This window comes from Lithobates pipiens, unplaced genomic scaffold, assembly GCF_037356315.1.
Source record: "Lithobates pipiens isolate NorthernLeopardFrog02 unplaced genomic scaffold, aLitPip1_a1.2 Scaffold_13, whole genome shotgun sequence".
Taxonomy (NCBI): domain Eukaryota; kingdom Metazoa; phylum Chordata; class Amphibia; order Anura; family Ranidae; genus Lithobates; species Lithobates pipiens.
The window spans coordinates 352,235,151-352,254,359 of NW_027507718.1; the positions used below are offsets into that span (position 1 = coordinate 352,235,151).

The window sequence follows — 19,209 nt, forward strand, 5'->3', positions numbered from 1 at the left end:
AGTCCAGAACTGCTATCGCAGTTAAACAGTCCTTGGGTTTTGTCACAGGTAACTTCCCCTGCCAGGAGGCTTCCAGGCAGGACACTGCCGTTCACTTTTATCGCTGTACACAAAACCACCATCCAGTCTCCTCTACACTCCTCCATACCCACCTACAACTTCCTGCCTTGTTTTAAACCCACTTCCTCTGACAGGTAAGTTAATCCTTTTTGTTCACTTAAAGGGACCACAGCCCAAACAGAGGGGAAATATAGCATCCTTCCAGGACCGAGCCACGGCGTCCTGTACTATATATCTATATATAGATATACACACTAGAATGACTGTATATATATCAAATACATTGCCACTAACCGACTAACCTGGCTGCCTAATCTAATTCAAGCTATCTCTCTGTCCACGCCAGCAACACTATATACGGCCGCCGTGTAAGCAGCCTTATATAGTGTGGGGCATGGTCTTGGTCTGAGCCATGATTGGCCAAAGGCAGAGCAAGCTGTGATTGGCAAAAGCATGCAGGTCAGGTGCCTGCTTTGGCCAATCATCATACAGCAATGCACTGCGATCTCACAGTGCATTATGGGGTGTTTCACGACGCATTAAAATTTTCCATGAACACTCCATAATGTTTGCTCTTTGGCGAGCGGGCGAACTCCCGATGTTCAAGTCGAACTTATGTTCAACTCAAACATCGAGCTCATCCCTAAATTATATTACTAAATTTGCAAAGGAATGAGGGGCCCTAACTAGATAAGTACTATACCAGTGCACAGAACTAGATTATGTACAACCGAGCACAAATTTATATTATCTGTCTAAAATAATCTGAAAGTGGATTCGCTGTAGTGTCCTGCTGAATGAGCCTGATAGACACAGTTTATGATTTTGCATTTGAAAAACACAAACCCTAGTAAAAGTATCTGCTATATTTGCCTCTGTTCAGTTCAAAATGCCTTTGTACTCTAGGGACAGCAGCTAGGCAGCACTGTTTCCAGAGCAATGCAGTGTGCACACAGAGGTGTGAACAGCAACATTGTCTCCAGTATGTCTTGCATTCAATGTGTTTTCCATATGTCAAAACACACAGAATAGTGCACGGTATGAAACAGTCATGTCCAAATGTTTAAGTACAATTTTGCAATAATGCTTTTATGCTTATCTGTACCAACACAGAGATATGAACTCATCCAAACACAACTGGCTTTGTATCCTTTCAATTCCTCCTTCATTTTGAGTGTCTCATAAATTCTTAGGATTTTACACATACTGTTTGTAAATCTAGGAAAAATCTCCCCAGAATCCAGCACTCATGACAAACATGTTCTCTATCTATCTAATTAAACTTTGAAACAAGAGCAGAAAGAACATCAGAAGGGAGGCTGTAGGAACACGATATGCCAAGAACAGTCTGTAACTTTGGAGGTGACAAAATTATCATTCCCTATGTTTATTACTTTTTAACTGTGTAATGTTGCTTTGCCAAATAATTTCCTCTGCAACATTTTATTTCGGTAATAACTAAACTCTAGTATTCCAGTTAAAATACAACTGCTGAATGTACCCAGCCGTACAGCATGCAGAGCCCACAAAATCACTCTCCTGGGACACACGGCTGCCACATACAGATGCTCATTAAGATGAATTAGGCCTCATACACACAGACGTTTTTAAAAAACGGGCTGTAAAGCTAGTACAGACGCTAGGAAAAAAGCAGCGTTAAAAATGCAATTTTTTCCGTGTTTTGCATTGAATTCAATGCACGTTAAGCCATGCTAGCTTTCAGCTGCATTTCTCTGTCTCTATTCAAAAATCAATGGTTCTCTATGGGAGCCCATTGATTTTAATAGAAGTCGCACCAGAAGTTAGATCAAGATGATCCAACTTGCGATGCCACTTGTGTGCTGAGGATATTGAGGTGGAACCTTGCGAAAATTTAAAACAAAAATTTGTGTGATACCATTCGGTCTGGTATGGATCTTAAGGGGAACCCCACACCAAACTAAAAAGGCGTGGGGTTCCCCCCCAATATCCATACCAGACCCTTATCCGAGCATGCAGCCCAGTAGGTCAGGAAAGGGGGGGTGAGCAAGCGCCCCCTTCCTGTACCATACCAAGCCACATGCCCTTAACCCTTGCCCAGTGGTTGTCGGGGTCTGCGGGCGTATTGGAATCTGGGAGCCCCCTTTAATAAGGGGGCCCCCAGGTCCCGGCACCCCACCCTATGTGAATGAGTATGGGGTACACCTGGAGGTTAAAAGTGTAAAAAATAAAAAAATAAAACACACTACAAAGGTTTTTAAGTTAATTTATTAAGCAGCTCTTCTGACTTCGGGGGTCTCTTCCAACTTTTCTGCGCTCTCCGACCTCTTCTCCCGGGCTTAACCCGGGGCACAATGGAACGGTGACGTCCTAAGGGATGGGATCACCAGATGACATCACCCGGTGACCACGCCCCATGCCTATATAAGTCGTTGTGCACTGCGCACATGGCATTACAGCGGGAGAGAGCATGGAGGAAGACCAGAGGGAAGAAGACGTTGAAGAAAATAGGGCAACCACTAGCAAAAGAGCGGGCAAAAGAGCAGAAGATAGCGGAGGAGCCCGGCAGAAGACAGCGGGAGAAGAGGCCGTAGAAGTTGGAAGAGACCCGGGCAACCGCTAGCAAAAGAGTGGATAGAAGATAGCGGAGGAGCCCAGGAGAAGAGGCTGGAGAGTGCGGAGAAGTCGGAAGAGACCCCAGAAGTCGGAAGAGACCCCAGAAGCTGCCTAATGAATTTAAAAACCTTTGTAGTGTTTTTTTTTTTTTTACACTTTTTCCCCTGGGTGAATAGGTAGGAGTACTCCATACTTATTCCCATAGGGTGGGGTGCCGAGATCTGGGGGCCCCCTTATTAAAGGGGGTTCCTAGATTCCGATAAGTTCCCTGCCCGCAGACCACGACAACCACCAGGCAAGGGTTGTCGGGAAGAGGCCCTTGTCCTCATTAACATGGGGACAAGGTGCTTTGGGGTGGGGGGTGCAGGGCCCCCCTGCCCCAAGGCACCAACCCCACCATTTTGAGGGCATGGTCCAAGGGGGCGCTTGCTCGCCCTCCTTTCCTGACCTACTGGGCTGTGTGCTCGGATAAGGGTCTGGTATGGATCTTGGGGGGACCCCATGCCATTTTTTTTGTGTGAGGGTTCCCCTTAAGGCCCATACCAGACCGAAGGGTCTGGTATAGTCTTGGGGTGGGAACCTCATGCAATTTTAATTATTTTTTCATTTTTGAGGGGTTCCACCCTCAACATTCTCAGCACACAAGTCACACCGCAAGTCGGATCATCTTGATCCAACTTCTGGTGCAACTTCTATTCAAATCAATGGGCTCCAATAGGGAGCCATTGATTTTTAATAGAAACACAGCATTAAGCCTCGTTAATTCACTTTTAACACCTTTTGCTGGCATCTGACCTTTTTACAGCTCTAGCGCTGGAGCCTCAGAATGCTCTGGTCCTTGGATTTTTTTTGGAGCTTAAAAATTACCATGCCTGTTACAGCTCAAAAACGCCATGGTGTGTATGAGCCCATTGAATGACATAGAGTGGCGTTCTTAAGCAGCAAAAAAAGCCGCTGTAAAAACATCCATGTGTATGAGGCCTAAAAAGATGTTTGCAGCTATGAATCAGGAGGGTTGCATCCACATTGGCATATGCTCCGAACGCACACTCTCTCCATGCATTATGTAAATCCTGGTGCATAATTGTGTACAACCACGTCTTCTAATTGATCTCAATCGGCAGCAATTGTGGGTCCCAGAACAGTGATCACGCAGGCTCTGCACACATGTACAGCCCCTGTGCGGCCATATACCCGAAACCCAACGGTAATCCTAAATATCTAGAACTTAATATCTAGATCTTAACTTAATTTTTGTACAATTAAAAAAGGGTGGGCGGGGGGCGTGACCAGAAGTTGCCCTGTATGGAAGCCTGAGCTTTTAGCTTTCTACCAGTCCACAGCTCTGCGGCCTACTAAGGGGATTTTTAGCGCTCGTACCTGGGTGGACACAGGAGAACCCAATCTTCCAAAGCCATAGGATCGTCCCAGCTACCTCCCGGTTCTTCTGGGACCTTCTGAGGGTATTTTACGCCACCCTCCATGCACAACGGCTAGACAGACAAGATGGGATCGACCTCCTCCGCCTCCTCCACGCGGCCCCCGCAACAGCCAGGCTCCCAGCCTCCAACCCACCCATGGAGCCCACCTGACCCTACATGACAAACGAATGGACAATACACTCCAAATTCAGTAGTGGTGAGTCTACCCCCGCACCACACCACCCAGGCAGCGCCGCTGCTGGAGCTCCAGCACGCTCCACTAGGCCTCATTGCAGCCACATATACGCAGTGCTCGGAGGCCTTCCTGTGGCTGCTACGCATGGCTTCAGATCCGAGCCTGTCTGCAGGGAGCCCTGACTCCCCTACTCCCTCTCTGAACTCAGAAGACTTTCCCCCCTGCCTGATCCTGAGTGCGCCCAGGCCCCGAGGCCCCTGAAAGCGGAGCAATATGGAGGACACACACCTCAGCAGGCATACTACCCTGCCCCTGCTCTCCTCCAGCCACAGAGACAGTCCCGCTCCAGCGATCCCAGATCAAATGAAAGGGGGTAGACCACATAATATCCTACGCCCAGGCAGCCAGCTCCCCGGCCTTGGACCATATGGAAGGGCAGGAAGATAGACACCTTTCCTCCATGCAGCCTGCTGCATGGAGCGACCTGCGAGATCCCCAGATGCAGCCCTGGACGCTAGCATGGAATGTAGCCCCCCTGCACCCGCAGCGAGAACCCTCTCCATTGCACCATTCACAACAACAAATGGGGACAGATTCCAGTTACCTGCAGAACCTCCCCTGGCAGGCCTACCTCTAAGCCATGCCAACTAAAGAGGACTTCAAGGAGCTGACCATCGTTTGATGCTCAAAGACATGCAATGCCATATTGAGGATCTGGACAATAGGGGGCCCCGCTGATCTTCTAAATCCAAACATGGCTGAGGGTTGTTGGCCCCTTCTTCCTTGACAACCATGGCTATGGCGTATACACTTGTATACTTGACCCACCCATCAGCCTTATTTGCACTCTCCCTAGGCCCTTTGCCTGTTTTGCTCATTGAGTACTTCCTACCGGAGACTTAAGAGTGGTAACCTTTCCAATTTCCTATAGGTTTACCCTACTAAAGTTCCTTTATTACCATACTGTGAAACCTGTTTATAGTTTACTACAGTTCTCAATGTCCCCCCGGCCTGGATCCTCCTTTTGGGCCCTGGACGGGAGGACTTATTGGAACCTATTGAGCCCTATGCGGTACGGACAGCTTGGGGCTTCATTGTACTGCTTATTTTTGACTACTATGTATCTAATGAGCAGAAACAAGGAAGATTGCGCTATGGATCAAATTGGTATGTCTGTGGTATGAGCAGCCTCTACTTAATTTTCCCACCCCAATGGGTGGAAATAACTGTAAAGAAGAAGGGGGAGTAGATCTGGTGCTATACCTTTAAAATATTAGTAAAAAATTAGTAAAAAAACCTATATGTGAAAAATTGAGAACAATTTTCAGCTTGCTGGTAAATAGTAAACTAATATTGTGAAACACAAAAAAGAAAACCACAGAAAAGTCCCACCAATGCTAAATGAAAAACAAGGAAGGACCGTGCTGCTCTAAGTGCCTGAATCACTATAAGTACCATATATCAAGTGCTTAATTTGCTAACAACAACCTCCTAAATGAAATTCATAAATACAATTTATAAACACAAAATGGTGACGACATTAAAAAAAAAAACAACAAAAAAAACAAAATCAAAAAAGTAACAATGAGTGAAAGTCCCGCACTTATAAATGAACAAAAGTGGATTGTGCACAAAACATAAATAAATAATAAATTGAAGGGGGGTTGGGACTTTAAATGAAGCAATTGTATAGGAGAAATGAACAATAAATAAATAATGTTTAGATATTTAATTGATGACATTCATCTACAATCATAACGAGTATAAATTTATTTCATATATATATACATAATGCACATAAAGCATAGACATAAGTAGAATAATACAGTCAAAATGGCGCATGATCAATGTCAAATAAATAAATATATAAAAAGGAGAGACCGATTTAATAGGAAAAAATGAAATGAATGGAAATAATAATGAGAATAAAAAATAAAAAAATAAGAAAAAGGATATAAATGCTATGGCACTGAATTGCCACAGCAACAGACCCAAGACTGGCACGTGTACCCACAAGGTATATATAAGTCTATTGGCTAATATAAAAACACTATCACTGAGTATTGATAGTAATTAGGTAGGGATCAATCCATATGGAATGCTACTGTATCATTTAGTATAGCTCGACGCGTTTCGTGGATTATTCCACTCATCAGGAGCAGATGTACCAGAGATTCCTGTAGAAGTATATAAAATATGTCACTATTTAAAATAAAATGATATATAATGTAATATTGTATGCCAATAGAGGGCTCACTGAGCAAACTCACCAACCCAGATAGCGCGTGCAGCGCATGGTGACCGGCGCAGGATGAGCCACGGAGATAGACCCCACCACGGGAGCTGGGGCGGCATAATATGAAGGTGCAGCATCTGACAAACAGATATATACAAAGTGAACAGCCAATTTCAATGTGACCGAACGTAATGATGGTGTGATGAGTGAAAGAAGTATGTCTAAGGCAAGAATAAATAAATAAATGAATAAAAAATATATTGTGTGGAGTATGTGTGTTAGCAAAAAGAAGTGTGTGATATTTGAATTATATTGTGTTGTGAGCAATGTATAATTATAAAGGGGTGATTATCATGGTGTAGGAAAAGGAAAAGAGAAAATATTAATGATGTGTGTGATTACGTTAATAAATAATAAGTGAGGAATTATAGAATGGGACAAATAGGTAGTGGAAGTGTTTGATTATGACAGCATGAAAAAAACCCACCAGTGAAAAAGAAACAAACAAACTAGATCAAAAAGTGAACCATAGAAGAAAGAGACAAGTCTCCAACCAGAAGAAAAAAAAGAGGAAAAAAAAAAAAAAAAAAAACACATACCATGATGCTGCACCAAAGCACCACCGGCAAAAAAATACACCAGGTGTGCAGTACCCCCAGACAGGGACCGGTCCGATGGACGGCCAGCTCTGGGTGGGGATTGACTATATATGCCGCCCGCGCCACGCGGTGAACCAATGGGGGGGCGAGGCCTCACCAGGACTGAATAATCAGTCCGTAGCCGGCACTGAAACTCCCCCGTGGAGACAACCGGATATTGCAGCTGGGCGCCGGCGTGTGACGTCATCCCAGGCGTCGCGCACGCGGCGTACCCACCGCCACAGCTGAATAGCTTGACGGGCGTGGCGCCGATGCGAGGAGGGGTGTCCGCCCAGATCTCCCAAGCATAGGAGGAGAGGGAGGACCCACTGATCGCATCGCAGCTCCCGCGGCGGGGAACAGAACCAAAGCCAAATCCCTGCGCCAAAGTAACCACACGAAGCACGTCACCAGTCAGGCGGAGAGCCTGCATAAGATGTCTAAAAGGGAGCCTAACCTGTGGGGACAATGGGCCAGCGTCAGGAATACTGTCTGTCAAGATTATATATGCCATATACACGGCCAGTTTATGTTAATACAAATATATAGAAGTATATAGAAAAATGAAAATAAAAAATAGAAAATAGGCGGCTTAACAAAGAATATCCAAAGAATAAGAACAAAAAAACTAGACCCAGGGACGGCAGGGGAACACTGCCAATCCCTATTTATACAATTGCTTCCATCCCTAAATTAGGTAGGCAAAGAGAGGGGGAATTTTGGGACTTTAAATGAAGCAATACATAATGCTTCCATCCCGATAATCGATAAAAAATTGAAGGGGGGTTGGGACTTTAAATGAAGCAATTGTATAGGAGAAATGAACAATAAATAAATAATGTTTAGATATTTAATTGATGACATTCATCTACAATCATAACGAGTATAAATTTATTTCATATATATATACATAATGCACATAAAGCATAGACATAAGTAGAATAATACAGTCAAAATGGCGCATGATCAATGTCAAATAAATAAATATATAAAAAGGAGAGACCGATTTAATAGGAAAAAATGAAATGAATGGAAATAATAATGAGAATAAAAAATAAAAAAATAAGAAAAAGGATATAAATGCTATGGCACTGAATTGCCACAGCAACAGACCCAAGACTGGCACGTGTACCCACAAGGTATATATAAGTCTATTGGCTAATATAAAAACACTATCACTGAGTATTGATAGTAATTAGGTAGGGATCAATCCATATGGAATGCTACTGTATCATTTAGTATAGCTCGACGCGTTTCGTGGATTATTCCACTCATCAGGAGCAGATGTACCAGAGATTCCTGTAGAAGTATATAAAATATGTCACTATTTAAAATAAAATGATATATAATGTAATATTGTATGCCAATAGAGGGCTCACTGAGCAAACTCACCAACCCAGATAGCGCGTGCAGCGCATGGTGACCGGCGCAGGATGAGCCACGGAGATAGACCCCACCACGGGAGCTGGGGCGGCATAATATGAAGGTGCAGCATCTGACAAACAGATATATACAAAGTGAACAGCCAATTTCAATGTGACCGAACGTAATGATGGTGTGATGAGTGAAAGAAGTATGTCTAAGGCAAGAATAAATAAATAAATGAATAAAAAATATATTGTGTGGAGTATGTGTGTTAGCAAAAAGAAGTGTGTGATATTTGAATTATATTGTGTTGTGAGCAATGTATAATTATAAAGGGGTGATTATCATGGTGTAGGAAAAGGAAAAGAGAAAATATTAATGATGTGTGTGATTACGTTAATAAATAATAAGTGAGGAATTATAGAATGGGACAAATAGGTAGTGGAAGTGTTTGATTATGACAGCATGAAAAAAACCCACCAGTGAAAAAGAAACAAACAAACTAGATCAAAAAGTGAACCATAGAAGAAAGAGACAAGTCTCCAACCAGAAGAAAAAAAAGAGGAAAAAAAAAAAAAAAACACATACCATGATGCTGCACCAAAGCACCACCGGCAAAAAAATGGTTCACTTTTTGATCTAGTTTGTTTGTTTCTTTTTCACTGGTGGGTTTTTTTCATGCTGTCATAATCAAACACTTCCACTACCTATTTGTCCCATTCTATAATTCCTCACTTATTATTTATTAACGTAATCACACACATCATTAATATTTTCTCTTTTCCTTTTCCTACACCATGATAATCACCCCTTTATAATTATACATTGCTCACAACACAATATAATTCAAATATCACACACTTCTTTTTGCTAACACACATACTCCACACAATATATTTTTTATTCATTTATTTATTTATTCTTGCCTTAGACATACTTCTTTCACTCATCACACCATCATTACGTTCGGTCACATTGAAATTGGCTGTTCACTTTGTATATATCTGTTTGTCAGATGCTGCACCTTCATATTATGCCGCCCCAGCTCCCGTGGTGGGGTCTATCTCCGTGGCTCATCCTGCGCCGGTCACCATGCGCTGCACGCGCTATCTGGGTTGGTGAGTTTGCTCAGTGAGCCCTCTATTGGCATACAATATTACATTATATATCATTTTATTTTAAATAGTGACATATTTTATATACTTCTACAGGAATCTCTGGTACATCTGCTCCTGATGAGTGGAATAATCCACGAAACGCGTCGAGCTATACTAAATGATACAGTAGCATTCCATATGGATTGATCCCTACCTAATTACTATCAATACTCAGTGATAGTGTTTTTATATTAGCCAATAGACTTATATATACCTTGTGGGTACACGTGCCAGTCTTGGGTCTGTTGCTGTGGCAATTCAGTGCCATAGCATTTATATCCTTTTTCTTATTTTTTTATTCTCATTATTATTTCCATTCATTTCATTTTTTCCTATTAAATCGGTCTCTCCTTTTTATATATTTATTTATTTGACATTGATCATGCGCCATTTTGACTGTATTATTCTACTTATGTCTATGCTTTATGTGCATTATGTATATATATATGAAATAAATTTATACTCGTTATGATTGTAGATGAATGTCATCAATTAAATATCTAAACATTATTTATTTATTGTTCATTTCTCCTATACAATTGCTTCATTTAAAGTCCCAACCCCCCTTCAATTTTTTATCGATTATCGGGATGGAAGCATTATGTATTGCTTCATTTAAAGTCCCAAAATTCCCCCTCTCTTTGCCATAAATAAATAATGATGATTATCTTCATAAAACAAACAGCTTCTCCCGGTGCGCTTCACAGTGAATAGTAATGTGATTACCCTCACCAGAAATCTTACCCCTATTGGGGTGGACCAGCCTCCACAGTATGAGCCACTGTGCTGCTCTCTGGCATTGGCTTGATGCTGTCCTGGGAGATGCCTGCTCTTCCGCTGGTATTATGTCCACGTTATGTATAGTGAGGAAAAGACACATCCATGGTGTAGTATGTATTGACAGTTGTTTTATTAAAAAGAAGAATGCTACTCACAAAACAATGATCACAGATCGCTTTAAAAATCCCGCCGGCCACTTGCCGTCTATGTAGAAAGTGCACATTGTATGGCCACGCCCATTGTTTTATGAAGATAATCATCATTATTTATTTATTTTTTGTGCACAATCCACTTTTGTTCTTTTATAAGTGCGGGACTTTCACTCATTGTTAATTTTTTGATTTTTTTTTTTTTTGTTGTTTTGTGTTTTTTTTTTTTTGATGTCATCACCATTTTGTGTTTATAAATTGTATTTATGAATTTCATTTAGGAGGTTGTTGTTAGCAAATTAAGCACTTGATATATGGTACTTATAGTGATTCAGGCACTTAGAGCAGCACGGTCCTTCCTTGTTTTTCATTTAGCATTGGTGGGACTTTTCTGTGGTTTTTTTTGTGTTTCACAATATTAGTTTACTATTTACCAGCAAGCTGACAATTTTTCACAATTTTTCACATATAGGTTTTTTTACAAATTTTTTTACTAATATTTTAAAGGTATAGCGCCAGATCTACTCCCCCTTCTTATGTATCTAATGAATCTGCTTCTCTCTTCTCCTCCTGTCTGTCTCCCTCCCCTCTCTCCCTACCTCCCTGGCTCACCACATGCTCCTGGCGGACACTCAGACCTACTCTGCGAACGGGCATCTTCCTCTCCTGGGCACCTGGGCATCCTCGCGGCTGGATCAGATAAGCATTTCCAAGCCGCACATATCCACAATCATGGCTAAGATTATATCACTTAATGTCCACAGCCTAAACTCAAATAGAAAAAGGCATCTTGCGTTGAGGGAACTCAGGCATTCTGAGGCGGACATTGTCCTGCTACAGGAAATGCACTTTAACAAAGCAGACTCCTTTGCTTTTGCTTCCAGAATATACCCTCAGGTTTACCAGGCATTTAACCACCGAAAGTGGCGAGTGGCCATTCTTTTTAAGTGTAGTTTCCTCTTTACGGGATCTGAGTCATTTGTAGATCCATGGGGACACTACATTATCTTGCGAGTTCAATGGCAAACACAGTCTGTCACTTTCTGTACACGATATGTCCCTAACACCCATCAAATTAACTTTTTAACCAAAGTATTTGCGCGGCTGTTCCGGACACCTAATGAATATCTGATAGTTTTTTTTGTAAATTTATTTTTATTAACAGTTTTTCAACACAAACAACACATATAACATATGACCCAGCCCCCCCCCCCCCCTCCCACCCATACCCCTGTGCAGCCCCCCAGTCAAATACAAATCACAGAACATATACATTAGTCGTATCCCTCAGAGAAAAACTGGCTCCCCAAAAAGTAATGATGCACCCTGACTCCGCATGTACAACAGAAAGACCCTTAGGTCTCATAGCATCAACCTGCCCCGTGCGCCCATTGGCTATCCAGGAGTCCTCTCCCCACTCAGCAAACTAATTCAAAGTATCTTTGGCATCCAGCCAGCCCTGCCACACTTTCTCAAATTTTTTGGAGCATCCCCTACTAAGGTACGTGGCCCTGTATAGTGGAAGTGCTTTGTTAATCAGGCTTTTCCAATAGGACACAGTAGGTGGTTCAGGCTTTTTCCAATATAGCAGGATGGCTTTACGCGCATAGAACAAAGACAGAGATATCATAGTCCTTTGTGCCCTTCTAGGAGCCAACTCCTCCACCAGCCCCAGCAAACAAACCGCGACCGTAAGAGGAATCGGCACCAAGAGGACTGTTTGTATGGTGTCCGTCACTCCCTTCCAAAAGTCCCTAATCTGTGGGCACTGCCAGAATATATGATCAAAACCAGCTCGGTCCTCCGTACACCTCCAGCACTCCGCCGCACCCGTACCATACATTCCAGCTAGCCTTGCAGGTGTGTAGTGTACCCTGTATATAATTTTATATTGAATAAGTCTATCTCTGGCCGACACCAGAGTCTGGAAAGGATAGGCCCACATGTCGTCCCAGTCCTCCCCCCCAAAGTCCGGCACCAAGGCGCTCCATGTGTCCCTACATTTTTGTACCACACTGGGTCTATCAATGAACAGCTCTTTGTAGACCGCGGACAAGGGCTTCAAAAGGTCCCCCGTCCGCAGCACTCTCTCCAGGGGAGACACACCCAGCTCCAAAGCATCAGAACCAAACTGGGTGAGGAAGGCGTGTCTCAACTGGAGGTAGCGAAAAAAATACCAGTTCGGTAGATTGTATTTCGTTTTCAGTTGATCAAAAGTGTATAGCCTAGTTCCCCCCACTATGTGCATGAGTTGTTTTATGCCCACCCTGGCCCATATCACCGGGTCAGGGATCGCACCAAAATGCGGCAGCCTGGGATTGAACCATAGAGGGGCGTCCGGCGACCAGCACCCCCCTCCGTGCTTCATTAAGACCTGCGCCCTGTCCCAAGCTCGCATCGTTACTCGCATGGAGACTGTCAGGGAAGGAGAGGCCCCTGGACCCCTATACACCAGGTATGATAAGCTCTCATACGAGCCCAGAAGGGCTGCCTCTAGTACCGTGGCAGAATCCCCGTCATCCCTTGTTAACCATCTCCTGGCGACCACCATCTGTCCAGCTATAAAATACTTAAATAGATCCGGTAATGCCAAGCCACCTTGACCCCAGGGCTCCTGTAAAACACGGAGACTTATCCTGGGATGTGCAGTGGCCCACAAAAACGAGCTGAACAGACTGTTCACCCTCCTGAAAAAGGAGCAGGGGATCCAAACAGGCGTGTTTCGCAAAAAGTATAAAAACACTGGTAAAACCTTCATTTTCAGTAGGTTAACCCTACCAATCAGGGACAGCGGCAAATGTTTCCATGCATCCAGTTGTACCTTCACCTTGGCCAGCAATGGAAGAAGATTGAGAGACATATAATCACCTACTCTTGGGGACACCCTCACACCCAAATACCTGAACTCCTGCACCCATGCAATGGGGACCTTAGTGGTCGCCAAAGCACGAGCCCCCCCCGTCAATAGCCATGACATTTGACTTCTCCCAATTAACCCGGAGCCCGGAGTATGTGGCAAAGGTGTCAAGCACCCCAAACACAGCCTCCAAAGAGGGCCCCGCGTCCTGCAGAAATAGAAGCATATCATCCGCATATAACGCTAGGCATTCCCTGATACCCCCCACCTCCAAAGCTCCAACCTCAGGGGACCTCCGCAGAGCTATAGCCAAGGGCTCTATTGCCAACGCAAATAAGGATGGGGACAGCGGGCACCCTTGACGCGTGCCCCTGCCCACGTTAAACTGAGAGGAGATCAAGGCCCCTATTTTGATAACCGCCCGGGGGTTGCTATAAAGTAGGGAAATCCAAGTAACAAAAACCTCCCCAAAACCCATGTGCCGCAGAACTGCCAGCAAATACTGCCAGTCTACAGAATCGAAGGTCTTAGCCATGTCGAGGGAGACCACTACTCTCTCACCCGTCCTGTCATGTTCGACCTGCAGATGAGTAAACAGCCTGCGCAAGTTGGTATCCGTAGATTTCTGCGGAATAAATCCCGTCTGATCTATGTCCACCAAGGTAGTGATGACTTGGGAAAGTCTGGTAGCCAAAATTTTAGTTAAGATTTTCAAATCTTGATTCAGCAGTGCTATAGGCCTATAAGACGAACATGACAGGGGATCCTTACCCGGCTTTGGCAGTAGAATAACCTGCGCCTCTAGTAGGGAGTGAGGAAGACACTTATGTTCAATACAGTAGTGAAAGAGACACTTTAGCCTGGGAACCAAGTCCTCTAAATGTGCCCTGTACCATTCAACACAAAAACCATCGGGACCCGGAGACTTATGTGGAGGGAAGGACCTAATGGCCCTCTCAATGTCCTCCTCAGTTATATCAGCGTCGAATATCTGATAGTTGGCAGGGATTTTAACTTGTCCCACTATGTGGTGCTGGATCACCATGTACTGAACCCTACGGCCCCACAAGCCCGAATCACTAGGGACTCAAAACAATTTTGCCATATCATTAGACGTTATGCCCTATTTGACACATGGTGGGCCCTACACCACGGGGATAGACAGTACACATTCTTTTCTGCCCCTCGCCACATGCACTCCCGTATTGACTATCTTTTCGTCAATAATGCCACCCTCCGTGTTACCAGGGATGTCCAGATCCTACCAATCTCCTGGTCCGACCATGCCCCTATAGTCATGACCCTGGAAATAGGCACCCCTACTCGTAAGCTGTACCATTGGCAGTTACTTTCCTCCTCCAACACATCCCCTCTAAAATGGAGCTAGAGTCCGCACTACAGCACTATTTCCTTAAAAATTATACCCCTGATATTTCCCCCTCCACTCTCTGGGAGGCCCACAAAGCGGTTCTCAGAGGACGCTGTATGGTGATTTCTTTGGCCATGAAAAAAGATGCAAAAGCCTCTAAACTGCAAGCTGAAAATGACCTCAGGGCCCTGAAGCTTCAGCTACAGTCCTCACCATCCCTACCACTCCTAAAAAAAATTGTCTGTTTGCGAACAACCCTCCGAGACCTTGCAATGGGTCAAGTAGAGAAGGCCTTAGACTGAAACAAATTTACAATGACAAGGGAAATAAGGCTCACTCCCTGCTAGCACGCATACTGTCAGAACATTCCCACATGACTACCCCTCACCAAATAAAAAACAGGACAAGCGACCTTCTCTCTCACCCTCAAGACATAGCTCATGCAGAGTTCTACAAAGCCCTATAAGGTGACCCTGAGATCCCGCATGACCCCTGCTCCCCTGACCTGACCGACCACTTTTACAGCTATTTAGAACGCAGCAGTGTCCCCAGACTTCAGGCGGCAGACCTTCTTTCCCTCAATGCACCTATCACAGTAGAGGAATTGACAGCCACCATTAAGACCCTGCCCACACATAAATCCCCCGGCCCAGACGGCCTCCCTTATGAATATTACAAATCCTTCCTCCCCATTCTCCTACCACATATGTGTAAACTGTTCAATGCCTTTCTCCAGCTGACCCCTATTCCCTCAGACGTGCAAAGATCATTTCTCACGTTGATGCCCAAACCCGACAAAGATCCTTCCTTATGCGTTAGCTACAGGCCAATTGCACTCTCTTAGTCTGACCTAAAAATCTTCACTAAGCTCCTCTCTATGCATCTAAACATGATATTCTCCTCCTTAATACATAAGGATCAGGTGGACTTTGTCCCCCTCCGTCAAGCAGGAGATAACACTAGACGGATTATTGACCTAATTGATGTGACATACAGGGACGGCCTAGAAACTTTAGCTCTTGGGTTGGACGCAGAAAAGGCTTTTGACTGCCTTAGCTGGCCTTTCCTGTTCGCCACGTTGAAACACATGGGGTTTCGGGGTCCCTTCCTACGGGCTATTAAGCACCTAAACACTAATCCCACGTCCCAAGTTAAGACCCTTCTGCCCTGTCCCCTGCCTTCCCAATAGCGAACGGGACCCACCAGGGATGCCCACTCTCACCACTATTGTTTGCGCTGTGTGTGGAACCCCTGGCGGCATCCATCCAGAGAAACCCGGACATCCGTGGGGTCCTGGTGCGGGGAAGGGAGTTCAAATCAGCACTTTTCGCCAACTACATCATACGATGACATGGCTTGCACCCACGCTCCCTAACAGCCTGCTCTGGAATCCAAACGCGGTGGTGGACTCGGCACGGCTTTTGGGACCTATGCTTCCTCATCTTAGATCACTCTGGCATAGGCTATTTTGAGCACATAATTTGAGCTCAGAAAGGTCCCCTTTAACCTCCTTCCTTTATAATCCCAGGATGCCTGTGGGTCTCACACACCAGATGTCTTCACCCTGGGTGACAGAATTTATTCTACTTTGGCCACTTAGTGCACCCTTGCATGCGCAGGATGTTCTCATTCACTGAAGTCCAAAAAAAAATTGATCTACCCCGCCAGGTGTCTTATGGGTACTTGCAAATATAACATTTTGCCCAATCTTTTTCCCCGAATCTCCAATTTTCAGCGCCAACGCCCTTTGAGAGCCTAGTGTTGGAGGGATCTGCACGCCGAGGTTTAATTTCTGATATATATCGTCTGCTGAATTCTTACTCCATCCCTGCCCAGGGTAAACACGCATATATGCTTCCCTGGGAAAAGGCGCTAGGAGAGGCGATGTGACAGAAGATCTGGTCCCAGGCAGCAACAAGCTCTTTTTGCACACTCTACAAGGAGAACGCCTATAAAATCCTCTTTTGGTACCTGACACCAGATGTTCTCCACGCCATCTAACCCCCCAGCTCCGAAAGGTGTTTGCGCTGTCAGGGAGCCAAGTTGACACTATACCATATCTACTGGACTTGTCCCAAAATAGTGCCTTTCTAGACAGAAACACAGCTTTTGCTGTCCCGTCTTATGGGAGTACAGTTTCCCAGGAGGGACCCCGAAATTATTCCTCCTAGGAATCTCACCCCTATAGATTCCCAAACATTCCAAAAAACTGCTTAGAAATGTCCTGACGGCTGTGAGATGCCTGGTTGCCCCTTGGAAACGACATGCCCCACCCCCCCCCCCCTCCCACTAGGCAGATTTGTACACTAGAATAAAAGACAGAGCTGATGGAAAAAATGACAGCTAGATTAGAGGATAGACTAGAAACACATGACAAAACCCGGGGAGGAATGGCACAGACGAGAGGATCCGCCTTGAGCTGATGGTCAAGCCTTCCCATTCCCCCCCCCCTTCCCTACCCCCATCTTTCTCTTCTCTGCTGTTTCTTTTCTTTTTTCTCCTTTTTGGATTTTGCTATGGTCTATAGAGGACCCTGTTTGATAACTAGCAACTCTTACGTGGAACCAACCAAGACTTCCTATTGTTTGTTTTACTGTTTATTGTTACTCAATATACACTGATACTATTGCTGTTATGCTGAAGTCTGTGTACTACAGTGCCAACTTTTTGTCCATTTACATGCTTCTTTGATCAATAAAAGTTGTTATTTGTAAAAAAAAAAAAAAAAAAAAAAGTGGGCTTGGCCAATATAGTGAAAGACTGCAGCACTAAAAAAATACTTTGGTTGGGTGGGATGTGGTAAATGTGGTATTAAGCGTAAAGTGCACTGTCAAAACGAAATGTATAAGTTCTTAGACTTATATGCAAATACCAAACGCGTATAAACAATTGATAAAAAAAAAAGATATAAAAACTTGAAACAAACCAGTGAAACAGTTTGAAAAGCGAGTCCTGAAATGAAATAAAATTGTTAGTGCAAAAAACCTCCAATAGGCAAGTTCACAATAATGGTTATGTTAAAAACAACCTTAATGACATATGTCATGTTTTCATTGGTGGAGTTACACCCAAGTAAAAGTTGCTGATAACAGCTAAACAATTTTGCAACCACCCCCACCTATAACTTAGCCTTTGTAGTAAGGAGCACATGGAAGGGAAAAGCACATCAAAAACAAAAATCCCCAGCTCACTTACCAGTAGCAGGAAGCAGTTTGTTCACCGAAGGGCTGGAGGCAGCAGTGAAGCAAGATGAAGGTTCCTTGCAAGTTTTGGGCTGCATTTCTACAAACAGAGATGGAGATTTGGTCAGGATCAATAGTGTCCTCATTGCTGAGAGATACAGGCAAATACTTATCTATCATGCCATACCAGGGAAGCATGTGATTGTCCCCAAATTTATTCTGCAGCAGGGCAATGACCCCAAACATACAGCCAATGCAATTAAAGACTAGACATGTGCAGAGTAAAATATTTCGTTTCGGAATTTCGTTTTCGTTAATTTATTTAGTTACTCCCGAAATTCGTTTTTATTTATTTCGTTTTTCGTTCAAAAATTGCATTCGTCCGAAAATCCACATGAATTACGGTCGAATCTGTCTTTGAAGGCTTATGGTGTCTGTCGAATGTATAAAGAAGATTCGACGGAGCTAGTATATAGCATACTTTAGAACCCCTGTTAAAGTCTATGGGACTCCAACATTCAAAATCTAAAGTGCTAATTTTAAAGACTAATTTGCAAGTTACTGTCCTAAAAAGTGTTTGGGGACCCGGGTCCTTTATTTTTTTATTTTTAATAAAGGAATTTTTCAAAAGTGTGTTTGTCTTATTTAACCATTTTGACACTTTCTTTGTGAAATGGTAGGGGTACTTTTGTACCCCCTTACCATTTCAAACAGGGGGGGGGGGCCGGGATCTGGGGGTCCCCTTGTTAAAGGGGGCTTCCAGATTCTGATAAGCCCCCCGCCCGCAGACCCTCACAACCACCGGCCAGGGTTGTGAGGATGAGGCCCTTGTCCTCATCAACATGGGGACAAGGTGCTTTGAGGGGTCACAGACCCCCAAAGCATCCTCCCAATGTTGAGCGCATGTGGCCTGGTACGGTTCAGGAGGGAGGGGGGGCCGCTCTCACGTCCCCCCCTCTTTTCCTGCGGCCTGCCAGGTTGCGTGCTCGGATAAAGGGTCTGGTATGGATTCTTAGGGGGACCCCCACATCAATTTTTTTTAAATTTGACACGGGGTTCCCCTTAATATCCATACCAGACCTGAAGGGCCTGGTAATTGAATTTGGGGGACCCCCACGCTTTTTTTTTTTTTATCAATGACTTTCAATGAGTGTTCTCTGTATTATGGAGCCGACAATTCATAATAGCTGCGAGTGATTTTAAA

The 19,209-nt window shown here is 44.2% G+C and overlaps 1 protein-coding gene across 1 annotated transcript in view; it reads right to left on the minus strand.

Moving 5' to 3' along the window:
• The window catches only part of SPMIP2 (sperm microtubule inner protein 2), a 187,836-nt gene extending 169,735 nt beyond the window's left edge, over positions 1 to 18,101 (minus strand). Inside the window, exon 1 of the mRNA XM_077477126.1 lies at positions 18,019 to 18,101. The gene's annotated coding sequence lies outside the window, so the exon portion shown is untranslated. The remainder of the gene's footprint in view (positions 1 to 18,018) is intronic.
• Positions 18,102 to 19,209: the final 1,108 nt, after the last annotated feature.